The following is a 17,269-nucleotide window of genomic DNA, read 5'->3' as shown; positions in this document are numbered from 1 at the left end:
TCAGAAAGTCTCAGAGTATTTCAGGCTGGTTTCAGAGGTGATGCGAAGATATTTTCGGGGGTTTCGGAGAATCTCATGTGCGTTACATAGGGTCCAAGGGGGTTTGAGGGGGATTTTGGAGGCATTTCAGAAAGTTTCATAGCGTTTTCGGCGGGATTCAGAGGCGTAACGCAGGCGTTTTGGGGGTTTTGAACTGTCTCAGGTGCGTTACGTGGGGTTCGAGGGGGATTCAGGGGGATCTTGGAAGCATTTCAGGAAGTTTCAGGAAGAATTTGTAGAGACCCCATCACAATATCTTTTTCAACATCCCTGAAATACCCTTTAAATTTAAAGGTGTTCTTGAAACCCTTTGATACCACCCTGACCTGAAATGCCTCGAAACTCCCCTGAACTCTCCGTAATCCCATTAAAACGCCCTTGAAACCGTCATTGTCAATTTGAAATGCCTCTGAAACCCATTTAGATGCCTTCAATAGGCTTCATAAACCCCCTGAAACGAATCTGAAAACCCTTGAAATGCCCCAGAAATACTATCAAACGCCTCTAAAACCTCTTAAAATGTTTCTGAAACACCTTGAAACTCAGATGACTGAGACATAACTCGGAAACATCTTGAAACGCCCCTCAAACCCCTTGCAATGTCCTTTAAAGGCTAATGGGATCCCTTGAATTGCCCTTAATGCCTTAAAACGTTCCTGAACCCCCTAATACTATTGAAATGCCCCTGAATTCCCCATAATCCTATTAAACCGGAACAAATCTTGATAAAACGCCCTCAAAAGACTCCTCAAATCCCCTGAAACAACCCCTTAACCCTCTAATGCCCAAATTTTTGATTTTGATCTAAATGTCATTTTTCGTCATCTAAAATCGATTCAAACATGTTTTGGAAGATGATTCGTTTTAATTCTCGATTTCGTGAATTTCAGTTTTTGATTTTTCTATTTTTAATTTTTGAACATCCCCACACTTTTATATTTTTCCTGGAAGCCAATTTGGGGAACGGATTTTTTGGAGATCAAAACGTTTTGAGATTTTATGATTATTGTTGAAATATTTTTATTTTAAATTGTTTTTCACAGAAAATTTTATTTTCCGTGTAATTTATGGGAAAATAATTTTAGAGTGTATTCGAATCCCTTAAACTATTAAACAAGGATAGAATGATTTGGTAAAAATTCAAAATATGTTAATTGTAGCGATTCAATACAAAATAAACAATGACTTCTAGAAGGTGACTAAAACATCAATTTTTCAATGATTTTTAAAAATGTAAATACGCTTTAAAATACACCAAAAACCATTTTGAGATATACAGAACAGTCCTAAATATCAGCCAAAAATATATAAAAATTGATTTTTCACGAAACAAAAATTACAAAAGTGCTCAAACTATACCCCGTCTAAAGGCGGGATTAGAGGGTTAAAACGCCCCTGAAGCCTCTTGGAAACCCCTTTTTTGGGCTATGTGGGAACTTTCTAGAAATCCCCTTAGTCCCACCTCAAATGCCCAGGAGCAAGGCCTGTTCTCGTGAACTAGATTCCCTCACTGAAGTCCAAACTTAATTTATGCGTAAATTTCCCCTTTTTTATGCCTTTGCATAAAAAGAAGCCATGTGCATAAAAAGAGGTTCCAGTGTGCTGGATTTTCTTCCGGAACTTCTGGAATTACTGAACCTCATTGTGTGATTCCTCCCTCCAGTAGATCCTTCGTACAATCTTCCTGAAGATTCGTCTATGATTCCAAAAGTAACCTCTAGACAAATATTGGGATACACTAATAAAAGAATTTCAGAGAGATCTTCAGTAGAAATTCCCGAAGGAACTTGTTGAAGGATCGCAGAAGGAATTCTTTAAGGAATCTGATGAGGAGCTTTTTAACGATCTCAATAGACATAAATAAAGGCCAGAATTACAAAAGGAATTCCTGAAAATATCCCAGAAGAAACTCTGGAAGGAATATCATAGGGAAGTTTTGAAAAATGTCAGAAAAACCTTCAGTAGAATCCAGGGGGAGCGACACTAGTTTTGCCAAGCCAAAAAGCCCCAAAAATGCCCCAAAAAAGCCGAAAAAACCCGGTTGCGGGTTATAAGAACCTCTGAAAGCATTCGTAGGGAAGGAATAGTTGAAGAATTTTCTAAGACTTTCATAAGAAATCCATGGAGCAATTTCCGAACGAGAAATGTCTTGAAGGAATATCTAAAGGAATGTGAAGAAATGTTGGGAATTTTCTTAATAATCTCTTGTAGAATTTCTAAAGCAATCCTTGGAGAAAATTCTTCAGATATTTTCTAAGAAAATATTGAAGCAGTTCTGAATTTCTGATTTTAAAGTATCTGTGAATCATCTTCTAAATAAAAATCCATAGAGAAATTTTGAGAAAGTTTATGGAAGGTTTTCAAGACGGATGCTTCGAAAAATTCCTGGAGGAACCTCTACGAAAAAAAATCCAAAGAAATTCTTTATGACTTCCTGGATGATTTTTTAAAGTTAATCTACGAGTAGTTCCCAAAAGAGTCCCTGAAAGAATATTACGAATTTTTCATGGAGATTTTCTGAAAGAACCCCTCGAAAAAATTATGAAGGAAACCCTTAGGGCAGCTTCTATAAGAATCCCTGCTGAAAATTTCCGAATGGATCTCACTTTTTTTAAGAGTCCCAGCAGGAATTTCTAAAGAAATCTCAACAAGATTTTCTGACAGAAGTTCAGATTTTCAAAAAAAAATCTCTGGAGCAATTTTTAAAGCAAACCCTGGACAAATCTTTGGAATCAATCCTAGGAGATCGTTTAAGGCAACGCTTCCCAACCTTGGCTTTGGCGACCCCCCGTGGTTTAAGGTGAAACTGGAAGCATTTCCGCACTTTTGGTTTTTGTTTTTTTATTAAATAACGAAGCAATATTTTCAAAATCAAAGGTATCTTCTGAATTTTTTTTCCTAGTGGAAAAACTTTTTCGTTTTTTCAGAAGCCTTTTTTTTTTGTTTCTTTGTATTTGTGAATTTTAACTTAATGCTAATTCTTCACACCTTTCAGAAACCATTTTTGAACAAAATTTCACAAAAAAAAATGGTTTTTGAAAAAATGGAAAACTTTTTCAACACGAAAAAAAATTCAGAAGATACATTGATCCATACTCTACATGTGTACAAAAACCGATTTTGAGAATATTGCTTCGTCATTTCTTTTTAAATCAAAAACTGAAAAAATGAGGAAATGCTTCCAGTTTCGTCTTAAAAGGGATACTTAAAAGAATTTCCAAAGGATTTTTCGGGAAAAAATCTGAAAAAATCCCGAAAAAATGATATAAATCTCTGAATTATTTTCTAAAGAAATCCATGGAAAAATTTCGGCCAAAACTCATACCCTGCTTTCTTACACAACTCTTTGTGAAACTTCTGGAGGAATCTCTTGTAGAATAAATATCCGAAGAAATTGGAAGTTGTTGTGGAAATTCCTGGTGAAATCCTTGGAAGAATTCCCAAAGAAATTTCAGTACAATTTTTTGAAGGAACTTTTGAAAGTTTTTCTGAAAAATAAGTGAAAACAATGAGTCCTCCGAGAGGGTAGCTGTAATAAAGTGAGACCCCTGAGAGTGAGTCCCCTGAGAGGGTAAAACCACACACACACACAACAGAAGGTTTAGATCTCTTCTGCTAACTTTGATGTTCGGGGTCTGAAAAACTTTATTTAAAGGAGTATTTTGAGAACACAGAGGGCGAGTAATGCAAAATCAGACAATATGAAGCGTTAGAGCCATACACACCAAAGAAGGTTTAGATCTCTTGTGCTTACTTTGATGTTCTGAGTCTGGAAAATTCAATTCAAAGGAGTATTTTGAAAACAAAGAGAGCGAGTAATGCAGAATTAGACCATATGAAGCGTTAAATCCATACACATAACAGAAGGTTTAGATCTCTTGTGCTTACTATGATGCCTGAGTCTGAAAAACTCAATTCAAAGGAGAGTTTTGAGAACACAGAGAGCGATTGATGCAGAATTAGTTCATATGAAGCGTTAGAGCCATAAACAAGACAGAAGGTTTTGATCTCTTTTGCTAACTTTGGTGTTCGGAGTCTGGAAAATTTAATTCAAAGGAGAGTTTTGAGAACACAGAGATCGAGTAATGCAGAATTAGACCATATGAAGTGTTAGAGCCGTACACACAATAGAACGTATAGATTTCTTGTGCTTACTATAATGTCCTGAGTCTGTAAAACTCAATTCAAAGGAGTATTTTGAGATCACAGGGAGCGAGTAATGCAGAATTATACCATATGAAGCGTTAGAGCCATGCACATAATTGGTTTAGATCTCTTGTGCTTACTTTGATGTTCGGAGTCTGGAAAACTCATTTCAAAAGAGTATTTTGAGAACACAGAGAGCGAATATTGCAGAATTAGAGCACATGAAGATCTCTTGTGCTCACTTTGATGTTCTGAGTCTGTAAAACTCAATTCAAAGAAGTATTGTGAGAACACAGAGAGCGAGTAATGCAGAATTAGACCATATGAAGCGTTAGAGCCATACACATAACAAAAGGTTTAAATCTCTTGTGCTTACTATCATGTCTGAGTCTGAAAAACTCCATTCAAAAGAGGATTTTGAAAACAAAGAGAGCGAGTATTGCAGAATTAGAGCATATGAAGATCTCTTGTGCTCACTTTGATGTTTTGAGTCTGTAAAACTCACATAGAGCGAGTAATGCAGTAATTAGATCATATGAAGCGTTAGAGCGCGGCGTAGAAAAAGTTCAATTGTAGTAGGCATTTAGTCAAATGTAAATGTCAGTTTGTTGGTTTGTTTTGGGAAGAATAAACGTGTTCTGAAGATTCATTGATGTATTTATTCTTCCTTATATAAATGAAATGAAAATTCTATTGTTTGTAGTTTTGTGTGGGAAACCGACCTTAAAAAGCATCATGTCACTACAAAAAATAAAACAGAAAAATTTGCTTCGATTTTATAGACATTTTGAAAATTTAAATGTTTACTAAACCGAGGTATACCTGCATTCGTTTGTTGGCGATTTTACAGATTGTTCCGGATAATTGTTCAGAAAGCAAACTTAAGGACTCGATAATAGTTCTAGGGTAAGAGGAGGGTTCTGTAGTCATATAGATTTGAGAAATGCCGAAAAAAAATACGATTCCGCAAAGATGCTACAAATGTAAATAAGGAACTGATGGATCTGAGAGTGCAAATTTATTGAGAAATTCTTCCCATGAATGCTCCTCAAGAGCTTCTGGAATTGCTCTTTGAAATCCTTCCAAGATTTCTTCCAGAATTCCTCATTTGAATTGTTTCCGAGCATTCGTTTGTATTCCTACCAGGATTTTTTCAATATTGTCTGTCCAGTACTGTATTTAAATAACGCAAGCAGTTACATATTTCTGTTTTTTTAGTTGTTACATAAAAACAAACTTGGCTTGTAAAGATGTCTACATCAGACACAAGATCTATTGTGGATTTACCGGCTACTTTATTCTACCGGTTACTTAAGTAGCCGTTACAAAGTAGCCGTTTTTATATAAAAATCAACTTGATTGTCAAAAAATGAATGTCGCTGAGTAGCTAGTGGCAACGAGGAATAGCGCATACTACAAAAATGTTTAAAATCATTTTTGTAATTACGTTGCTTATTGCCAAGGATGGAAATCTAGTGATCATGATAAGATTTTGAATGTGTCGCGGTGTTAGGGCTTCGCGCGATCATAGCAACAACGATGGAATTTTGTCGTCAAGTATTCATAACAAACCATGCTCCGCGAATAATGAATCGCTCGGCATGTGCGGCCGCGATGCGATCGTTATCATGAAGTCGAAATGATAAATTTCGATTTTCGGTCACTTTTTGTGCATTCTTAGTGCTGAAGCTTCATGATATGCATAAGAATGTATTATTCTTAATGATGAATTCGGGTTCCGGGAGCATAAGTGGCATAAATCGGAATGAATAAAATTTATCACGACTTGTAACATGATCCGATAACGGGTCATCACGCGATAAAGCGTGCATCAGATGCTTTGATTATCTCTGTGATTCGATCACGGTGTGAGGCGTCGGCATCATGCTACTGCAAGAACAAGGCTATCTTGGATTATTCGTATCCTGTATCATTTATCGTTAGAAGCGATTTTCTTCCATCCTTGCTTATTGCCCTACTTTTCACTCGCGGTTACAACGATAAAACGGCCTACTTTTCTCCACTAAAACAAAAGTGCCGAAAAGTACTACTTTTCGGCACTCTTAAAAGTGCTGAAAAGTAGCACTTTTCGGCACTTTTGCCAGCAAATACATTTTGCTCATAACCGCGTTTTCCTTAGATACAGCTACTGCTCCTACATCCAATTAGCAGCTCGAATCCAAATCAGGACTATTCACGTTCCGATTCGGGCCACTGATAAAGTGCAGAAGCAGCAGCGGAAGCTTCTTTTGCTCCTTCTCATGTTGCTGATTGACGACGACGACGGGAACTTGAAAATTTGTGACACCTTCTACACCACAGCCTACCTGATCGAACAAAAAACTGCGCCGGTGCGCATGGATGCATCCACGTGGTTCCTCCTGATTTCATGTATGTGTAGCTAGATAGATTATCCGGAACGGGAATTTTTCGTAATTACAAAAAATGTTGTATGCAACTCGTTGCAAAACTCGATTTTTTCAGCACTCGTCGTATTTATCCAACTCGGCAAGCCTCGTTGGATAAATGTACAACTCGTGCTGAAAAAATCATCATTTTGCAACTTGTTGCATAAATAACTATTTTAAGTTACTCTTTTTATAAAACGGCTACTTTGGAGGTCATACTGAAGCGACCGGTAGAATACAAGTAACCGGTAAATCCACAATACAACTTTTTGACTGATCTCTTCGATTTTTGAGCAACTCTAATATTCATTCATATTGAAAAGCCTCATTGGATTACTCTTTGTAACTCACTGAATAAATAACTATTTTAAAACTTGTTGCACAGTTAACAGTTTTCATTCCTATTGGAAGAATTCCGGTATTAAAAACACCTGGCAACCCTGCTTAGCGAGCGCACTGTCAGTGTGAGACTGCACGGTTACCGAGAGTGAGAGACCATGCCAATGGGTGGTGGGTGTTCGCGGGGTGGTGACGGTGGGTGGGAACCCCACCTCCCGATTGACATATAGACGACGAAAGAATGTTGAACATTCCACTTTTTTGCTGCTGTTGCTGTTGTTGTTGTTGCTGTTGTTGTTGCTGTCGTTGCTGTTTCTGTTGCGCTAGTTGGTTGGGCTGGTTGCTTGGATGGTCGGGTACTTGTTTTCACTTAAATTTGCCACTCGCGAATGCGGTTTTGCAGAAACGTGAATTTTTGCATTTAATATACACGAAAAGTTCGGGAACTTTGCACTTTTATGACTGACACTGAACAGAATTTCGACGGCGGTTTCGTTTGAGCTATCTTCTGGAATTTGACATTTCCAGCACACTCTCTAATTGCGGTTGATCAGGTGCAACATTCCATTGCATGGCCTACTTGGGCGACTGCTCCAGGTCTGACAGTTCCGAAGGGAATTGGGGCAAACAATTTCAACACTTTTCCACCATAAGAAAACTAACCAAGAGCACTCGATGATCCGATGAAAAGCGCTTTTCCTAAGGCCACGACCCAATCCGGAGCCTCTGGTTCGCGGCTGGTATGTAGTACAAGGCGCCAAGGGGATAAACACTGAATCGTTTTGTCCACACAAACACCGTTCGTTCGCAAGAAGTAAGAAAAAAAAACGTTCGAAAGTATGTAAGAGGCAGCCCTCGCGCGCGCGTTGAAGAAAAAAAACTAGTTTCCTCCTAAATATGCGGTCTACCACGACACGACACACTCCGACTGCTGTAGTGCTATTCTTGTTGCGCGTTCACGCTGGCCGCTATACTACTGTCGCGCTCCACTCGACGGCTGGTGACACTGTTTAGAGCTCCTTGGCTGCTCGGTTGGACTCTAAGCCCCCAACTTGATTAAAAACTCACTAGAAGCGGCGACGAAGGCGGCGGCGGCGGCGCGGCGACGACTCGCAGAAAGCGCGGAGGAGAAAAAATGTGTAATTCAAACGTAGAAACGGGTGTCCACGAAGGAGCCGCGATACACCAACTGGTACATTCTCTCTTGCCCAAGAGGCGATCCGAAAGAAACTGACACCAGCGCGACGGAAAACGCTGAGCGAGCCCCGCGCGATCGGCGGAACACCTACCCATACTAACTAAGCGCTGTACTTTAGAAGAGCTTCGCTCAGCATAAACACGTTCTCCAAACACCGCCTGAACTGAGTAGGCACTGACTGACTGTGGCGAACACTACATAGTAACCAATGAGGTGGACACCCAAAGCAATGCTGCATAGTTTTAATGCAGTTTTGGTCGCGGCTTTTCCCTCTTCGCGAAGAGCGACCCGTAGTAGGCGTTGAATCGAAACAAAAGCGTCATTCTTCCTTCATTTGGGTGCATACCGACGGAATCGTGAAGAGCAGCGCGAGAGCGCAACCTGCTAACGCTCACCTCGCAGCAGTAGTCCATTGCATTGGAGCGAGGTTCCCTGAAGTTCCCTGTGTGGTGGGTAGGCGCTGTTGCTGCAGGTAATTTGAAACATTTGCTGTGGCATGCAACTAAAGCACGGCAGCGGACCATCGGACCAAAAGTGCTGCACCGTCAAAGGAACGAGCAACTGTGCTGGGCTGTGCTGTGCTATGCTTTGACCGATAGACCCGAAGACAGCCAGCTAAGAAGAATTCTCGGGTGCAATTGGAGTCGTCCACTGAACGACTGAGGTTTGATTGCTGAAATCCAAACAGAAAAAAAAAAAAATGCAAACGTCGTTAGATTATTCTGCAGCAGGTTCGAGTTTGTTGATGTGATAAGAATCATAAGAAAGCGGCGATTGAGGAGTTTGAAAATGCACTCTAATGAAATTTTGAATCAACGCTTATGGATTCCTGTGATGTGAGAATGGAAAGTTCTTGGCTTATTGGGCTTAGATTTGAACTATTTTTTTGTACATACTTGTTTCGTTATTAGTACACTGTGACCTACATTAAGGTAATGAGTCGGAATTGTCTTGATAGAATGTTTACCTAAATGAATTCAGTTAACCGCCTGAATGAATTTCGAAGAAGTTTAAGGAGGATGAATGGCTAGGAGACTGCGGGGGTTGGGGTGGTTGGGGTGTTCCAAGCGGAGTTTCAGAGGAATTTCAAGGAAGTTTCAGGAAAAGGGCTTTCAGAGGTGTTTCAAAGCGTTCCCATGCGTTTCAGGAAGTTAGATGTGGTTCCAGCGGGCTTATGGGAGCTTCGTATGCGCTCAGGTGTGCTTCACTGGGGTTCCAACTCTTTTCGATCACGATCAACCGATCAATTCTAACTATACATACATGTCAATGGTTGCTCCTCCGTAATTAATCTGAACTGGTACCAATTGCACTGAGATCCAACTGTATAAGGGGCTGGGAGATTCCACTTATTCTCAAAGTGCAATTTTAGCAGCTCATGCATTTTTGATCAATGGGGCACTGCATTGTTTTGATTTTGTATGGAATTTTGACGTTTCTCTGCCTTGTTGTTTACAAAATTTCTTACAAGTGAAAGAGAAGAAGATAATTTCATACAGTGCCTTATAATGGCGCCGGCCACGTCCTTATAGTAAGCTGGGAAGGGAAAGGAATGTTAGAGTGTACTGGTTGTTACTACTAGAGACCGAGAGCACCTCTGCATCCCCACAACTCGCACGGACTTGTTTGACGGAAAGGATGGGAGATCTGGGAGTCGCCGTGTTAGCATAGCTTGAAAGAAAAGAACTTGCTTTTTCGAGTAGTAACAGTGGAATGATTTTTTTATTATTCTATATTTACAGGTTGCTGTGATTATACATTCAATATTTGAATTTCAACCGATTGCTTCGATTGAGCTGTTTCGGTATCTCAACACTCCTCCTCGAAACGCCCAGGAAGTACACCAGTCGTCGATCGATGCTTCGTCAACTTTATTTTACTCAACGGCTTGGTGAGCATGTCCGCAACCATATGCTCAGAGGGGCAATAGATTACGGTCAATTACGTGTTGAACGAGGTCCTGGAACTTGGTATCAACGTGTTTGGATCTTCGTTCCAGCCGTTTCGACTCCAGTTGCCGGATCGCACTCTAATTATCCTCGTAGAGCAGGATTTTACTCGCCGGTTCACCTACGTTTGCCATATGCTTCCGGATTCAAAGCAGTTCTTGACCAACTTCAGCTGCTGCAATGAATTCCGCCTCGGTCGAGGACAAAACGACGCAGGTCTTCTTCCTCGCTGCCCAACTTATCGTACCACCGCCAAAAGTGATAAGGAAACCGCTGTTGAAGCCCAATCTGCATCCACGAAAGCCTTCAGGTCAGCATTGTTGCCACCCAACTTGAGCCGGAAATGCTTCGTCGCTAGGAGGTAACGCATCGTGCGCTTCGCTTCAGTCCAATCATTTGTATTCGGAGCGCTCACTTTCCGTCCAAGTAATGACACGCTGATCGCTACATCTGGCCTCGTATTAAAATACACGGACACGTTCAATGCTTCCAGTGAGCTATTTGCTCTTTGAAGGAAGCACGACACTAGACAACGGACTAGCATGCAACGCCCAGTGGCACAGCCGAAAACTTTTCCTGACAGCTGCGGCGGGAATCGAACCCGCGCTCCTTAGCACGATGCGACTAAAGGCTTGGTGACCTTAGCCGCACGACCACGAAGCCACACATTGATGGCTATGTAGAGCAAACCGCCAACCAAGCTGGAGTAAGATACATTGTTTGGTAGCGTACTGATCTCCTCCTCCTTTGCTTAGGTAGCCGGGATCCATCGGGATGAGTGATGGCTTCGTCATGTCAAGACCAAATCGCGACCCCAGTCGTTGGATGTAGTGGTGTCTTCTCCCAGGTCCTTTCCTGCGCTGTGCAACTTGGTGTACAGTTCCTCCATTTTCGTGAGATAGTTGTCCATATCCTCACCTTGCGTGTACCGGATATCGTACATCCGCTGCAGTAACGAAACCCTGGTGGACAGCATTGCCTTCTGGTGATGCTTGGCCAACGCCGCCCAAGCTTCCTTTGCCGTCGTCGTCGCTCGAATCACGCCGAACTGGTTTTCTTTTTCATCACCTTCTTCCCATTTCGCTGATGCAGCCATTTCCGCTTGACTTTTGACTGCCGCCGGGATCAGGAGCGCTTCAGTCCGGAGCTTCCAGGCTTCGAAATTGGAATTGTTCAGCGTCGTGGAATTCTTCAGATCCATCCTATCGCAGGAGAGGCTCCACGCTTCGAACTTCCAGAAACTTCTTGAGAAAAAAAAACGGCACGGAGCTAAAGGCTCATAACCTGTTAGCAGAGCTTGAAAGAAAAGAGCTTGCTTCTTCGAGTAGTAACAGTGGAATGAATTTTTTTCTAGTTTTACAGGTTGCTGTGATTATACATTTAATATTTGAATTGCAACCGATTGCTTCGATTGAGCTGTTTCGGTATCTCAACACGCTGTTGGGTCGATGATGCGATCCATGGATAGGGGATTTTTTATAGTGTGGTGAATATGAAGGTCAAGCAGCACAGTTCGCTTTGGTTGCATAACTTGCAGGCGTTATATACACTGTGCTGTGGAAGTTTGGAAGGAAGGGAAACGACTTTTCCAACTCTTTTCTGGTTCTAGCGATGGCTATGAACATATGAGTTGAATATGTAGAGAAGAGAGAGAGAAAGTAGATAGAAAGATACAAAGTACGAGGAAATGGACGGGCCAGGGTTTGAACTCTTGACCTTCTGCATACGAATCAGAAACTGTAGCCACTAGACCACCAAACCGTTCTTGGAAATTACGAACTCTTTTTATCAATTTATCATTTGATTATTCAAAAAATACTTCCATGCCTAATGGCTTACAATCAAAAAAGCCCAAAATCGGGGGTTTGAGAAATCTTTCGCGCCATACAAAAATATTTGGACTTTCATACAAAAAATCTTACAACGGAGGGTGGGGGTGTCGAAAAATCGTAAAAATTGCCTTACGTAATAAATGGACAGCCCCAAAAATGATCCTTCAGTTGAATCGTTTCGAGTCCATCCTTGCCGGAATTTCCCAAAAGACTGTGTTATATACTCCTACACTGCATATACTCATCCCAGAACAAAATCTTATAGAAATGCCAATTGACGTATTCCCGGAAGGATCCTTGTAAAAATTTTGAAGGTATTCTCGTAAAAGCCTTGAAACTATTACTGGAAGAAACCCTCGTGGTTTCATGTTTGAAGAAATTGAAGAAGGAATTCCTAGAGGAAGCATTTTCTAGTGAAATTTCGGGAAGAAACCCTGGGGAAATTTCTGAAGGATCTCCTGGAGGAATGTCTGAAAGCGTTTCTAGTACATAAATTCTTTATATTTGAAGTAAGTCACAGTGACTGTGAAAGATTCGCAGGATATAGTCCTGAAAGAATCGCAGGAAAAAAAAAACTGCAGCTGGAGCAGCAGGGGTATTCTTGAAGGTATTCATGGATGGATTCCTGAATAAATCTTTGGATGAATTCCTTTAAAGATTTCTTGGAGATTATTGTGAAAGAATTCCTAGATGACTTCTTTGAGAATTTCCTGACTCCTGTATGACTCTAAAATTATCTTGAAGTATAAGTAATTGAAGGAATTTAAAATGTTTTCAGATAATCCTCAAAAAGTTCTTGGGTGAATCCCGGGGAAACATGATGGATGAATTTCTTAAATTTCTGACCCCTGAATAAATGTTTGCAAAGATCCCGAGAGGAATTTCTGAAGGAATATCTACAGTAAATCCTGGAGCAATCCCTGGAGCAGTTCCTGGAGAAATCCATAGAGCAGTTATGGGAGGAATGCCTGGAGAAATTTCTAAAATATTCTCTTCAGGAATTCCTGGAGGAATTCGCAGACAAATTTCTAGACGAATTCCTGGAGGAGTCTCTTGAGAAATTCTTAGAGAAATCCCTGGAGGAATTCCTGGAAAAATTCCTGAAGTAATTCCTGGAGGAATGCGTAGAGGAACTTCTGGACAAATTCCTGGTGGAATCACTGGAGAAATTGTTAGATGGATTTCTGCAAGTATACCTGGAGCACGTCTTGGAGATATCACAGACATTCCTGGACGAATACCTGGAGCAATACATGAATGAATTCCTAGAGAAATCCTGGAGGGATTCTGGGATTAATCACTATAGAAAATTCTGAAGAAACCTCTTGAGGAATTCCTGAAGAAATCCTTAAAGACATTCTTGGAGAAATTCCGTCGAACTATTTCTGAAAGAATTCTTAGAGCAATCCCAGAATGAATTCCTGGATGAATCTCTATAAGAATCTGTGGAGGAATCCCTGGAGAAATTTCTGAAGAAATTCTCAGAAAAATTCGTACAGGAATTCCCAGGAGATATTTCTGGAGGAATTCCAGGAGAAATTCTAGGATGGATTTCTGGAGGAATTACTAGAGGAATGATTGGAGGAATTCCGGGAGTAATCTCTGTAAGAATCCTTGGAGGAATCCCTGAAGGAATTCTTGGTGGAATTCCTGGGAGAATTTCTGGAGAAATCTCTGGAAAAATCCCGGTGGAATTCCTGAAATAATTTCTGAAGAAATCCCTGGAGAATGTCCTGGAGAAATTCCTGGAGTAATCCCTGGAAAAAATCCTGAAGAAATAACAAGGGTAATTTCTGGAGGAGTCTCTGGAGGACTGCCTAGAGGAACTCTTGGAGGAACTTCAGGAAGAACTCCTGAAGGAACACCTGGAATAATTCCTGGATGAATTCGGGAAGGATTTCCTGAAGGAATTTGGGAAGGAATTCCTGGATCAATTCCTGGAGGAATTTCTGAAGGAATTTCTGGAGCAATTCTGGAGTAATTCCTGGTGGAAATCTTGAAGGAATTCCTGGAGGAGCTCCTGAATGAAATCCTGGAGGAATCCCTTTAGAAACTCTTGGATGAATGCCAAGATGAATGCCTGGATGAGCCCAGGGGAAATTTCCTGGAGACATGCCTGTAGAAATCTCTAGAGAAGTTCCTTGAGAAATCTCTAAAGGATTTCCTGCAGGAATCCTGAGGAATCCCTAGAGAAAAATCTTGGAGGAATTCCAAGAGGATTTCCTTGAAATATCACTGGAGCACTTTCAGGAGGAATTTAAGGAGGAATCCCTGGAAGAATTCTGGGAGAAATACCTGGAGAAATCTCTGGATAAATTCCTTGAGAGGAATAACTGGAGGAATCTCTACAGTAGGTTGTCCCAAAATTGCACATGGTCAAAAAACTTGGGGGCTCACCCTGCAAATGATAGCTAAGGGTGTTAGAAACAAACTTTTGTATGACGGCAACTTTCAAAAATGACGTTTAGAGGTCGCCCCGGCGAGATTTTTGAAAAATGGACATTTTTCGTAATAAATTTCATACAAATATTTTTTACCGTACAAAAAATGGCAATACCCACTATTTTTATATTTTTTACAGCTTGATATGGATCCAAACTTCTTGGGAAAAATAATTAACGACATGTTTTGCAGGTAACTTTTTGATAATGAATTTTTGAATATACTAAAATTTGTCATTTTTTGATATACTTTGCATTTTACCCATCATCAAAAGTAAAAAAAAATAAAAAGACACTACACCGTCTTCAGCCAGAGGCTGCACAGACTGAACATTACACTAACACGAGACAACGGACAACATAACACCCAGTGCCCCAATGGAGAATTTTCCGTTTTGACGAAAAGTTTTCCCCGACTGGAGCGGGAATCGAACCCGCACACTCCTAGGCTTACGAAACGCCTAGACGACTGACGCCGCTAACCGCACGGCCACGGAGCCCACGAATGATGCTACCATAATTCCTAAACACAATCAAGACAAAAACTTGTTGAGCATGCGTAATTTTTTACTTTGTATGTGTTTTTGGGCAGTTCTTTTGTGATTTTTTTTAAATACCTAAAAATCCAGATTTCACCAAATAGTAAATCGTGAATAACTCTAAAACGGATAGAAAAAACGCCATGCTGTCTTCGGCAAAGTTTTTCCTCATAAAATTTCCTATCTTTTTATGGAAATTGTTTTAAATTAGCATTAGGTTCAGATACTTTTTATGATGGGTAAAATGCAAAGTATATCAAAAAATGACAAATTTTAGTAAATTCAAAAATTCAGTATCAAAAAGTTACCTGCAAAACATACCGTTAATTATTTTTCCCATGAAGTTTGGTACCATATCAAGCTGTGAAAAATATAAAAATAGTGGGTATTGCCAATTTTTATACGGTAAAAAATATTTGTATGAAATTTATTACGACGACCATGTGCAAATTATGGGACAACCTACTCTACAGGAATTCCCGGACGAATCCTAGTAGACATTTTTAGAGGGATCCCTGCAGGAATTTTAGGGGAATCCTTTCAAGAATTCCTGTAGGAATTTCTGGAGGAATACCTTGGGATCTCCAGTTAGCCTATGGATCGCCAATCCGGAGACGGCGGGTTGGATTCCCGTTCCGGTCGGGACAAATTTCTCGACATCCTGGGCATAGTTCTTACAAATAAAAATTAAACAATTATTGGCCCACGTTGGGTGTCATATCACGAACAAACAATAATGGAACCCGAAGAATGTTCTATTTTATTTTTCACTTTGCCCCGCGGAAAATAAGGCAGAACACTACAAATGAACAATAATTCACGACTTCACAAATTGACACACACACATAAAGCATAAGTTTGATACAATACAACACTAAACATAAAATTTGGCCTACTACCCTAATGGGTAACAATTCACGATCACGGGATGACGATGTTTCTAAAAAGAATTCGTAGAGGAACTCTTGGAGGAATCCCTGTAGTAGTTCCTGAAGAATCCCCCAGAAGAATCTCGGAAGCAATCCCAAGAGGAATTGCTAAGGGAATCTATAAACAGTTACTGGAGGATGTATTGGATTAATTCCTCGAGGAGAATTAAAGGAGGAATTTCTGAAGGCATCCCAAAAAAAGTTCTAGAAGGTATTTAAAAAAATCCTCAAGTTGTTCCTGAAAGAATCACAGAAGGAATTCCCGGTGAATCCCTGTAGAAATTCTTGAAGAAATATCTGAAGAACCCTGGTCACGCGAGGGTTAACCGAGAGAGTATATGCGAGAAGATGAAACATGTTCCACAATTTCTAACTCTATCGATCCTCGTTTGTTACACGCTTGCACTATTGCCATTTCAACCGAACTGAATTATGATAAGAGATAAGAGAATGAGATATTTGAGTATACTAGGAGTAGACCAATTCTCTCATGGTCAGCTGATCGTGTACATAGCCTAATAAAGTTTAGTTTTGTATCAGATTCGCCGGGAAATAGACGTCCTTTGTATCGACACCTATCGTTCTTCAATAAACCGTAGAAGTTAAGTGTACAGTTACTTTCAATAAGATACGTCGCGAAGTGATTATTTCAGTGTCCGAAGCCTGATCCGTTTCCCGCGCGCATAAACATTTTGGTCCTTCGAGCCGGATCGAGGACGGCCAGGATCGGTTTTCGGACACGGGACCCGTGAACTTTAGTAAAAGTGTGTGAACTGTGAATGCACTCCTGTGGAGCACGACAGTGCAGTTGCAATAGACTTGCGAGAAACATTGAACTGTGCAGTGGACAGTAACGGCCACGGAAGGCTACGAAATTTCGTGAAACTGCCGTTTGTGAGGAAGAAAGTGGCCTACCGCCCGTGAAGAAAGGCCGGCCGTGAAGATAGTGCCATTTTGGATGCGGTCAATCGCCATCGCTGGAGCAGTTCTAGCGCCATCAAGGGCAACAAAGGATCCCCAGACCGAGCGCCATCGAGGAAGATCCTGAATAGCAGCGGAGCAACGGAGGTCGGCGCCATCGTAGATTCAACGGAGCTCCAAATTGAATACGGTGAAGTTATTGCATGTGCATTGTGACGCTGGCTTGTTGCATGTGGCCAAACGAGACAAGGCTGAAAATAAAATTTGTAAATGCATGTGAGTCTTTTCTTTGGCAAGGTGCATGAGTTGTGTCCGCTTTCCTGTTGGTCTCGAAGTTCCGCTTGGGTCTGTTGGTTGTTGTTCTCTGTGGTTGATCCCCCCTCGCTGCTGTTATTGGGTTGCACAGTCCTAAATCTGTCTGTTTGATTCGCGATCGTGGAACGTCGAGTAGATCTGTCACAGTGAGATTAAACCGGTGATTGGTGATCAGTGCGTGATTAAATTAGATTAGATTTGATCAGTGCAGTG

General features: G+C 40.8%; 1 protein-coding gene across 1 annotated transcript in view; it reads right to left on the bottom strand.

Moving 5' to 3' along the window:
* The window catches only part of LOC109414693 (protein kibra), a 124,464-nt gene extending 116,266 nt beyond the window's left edge, over positions 1–8,198 (bottom strand). Inside the window, exon 1 of the mRNA XM_062844721.1 lies at positions 7,596–8,198. The gene's annotated coding sequence lies outside the window, so the exon portion shown is untranslated. The remainder of the gene's footprint in view (positions 1–7,595) is intronic.
* Positions 8,199–17,269: the final 9,071 nt, after the last annotated feature.

Source organism: Aedes albopictus, chromosome 1, assembly GCF_035046485.1.
Source record: "Aedes albopictus strain Foshan chromosome 1, AalbF5, whole genome shotgun sequence".
Taxonomy (NCBI): domain Eukaryota; kingdom Metazoa; phylum Arthropoda; class Insecta; order Diptera; family Culicidae; genus Aedes; species Aedes albopictus.
The sequence above is the reverse complement of the archived record's forward strand: the minus strand, read 5'-3'. Positions and strand labels throughout refer to the sequence as shown.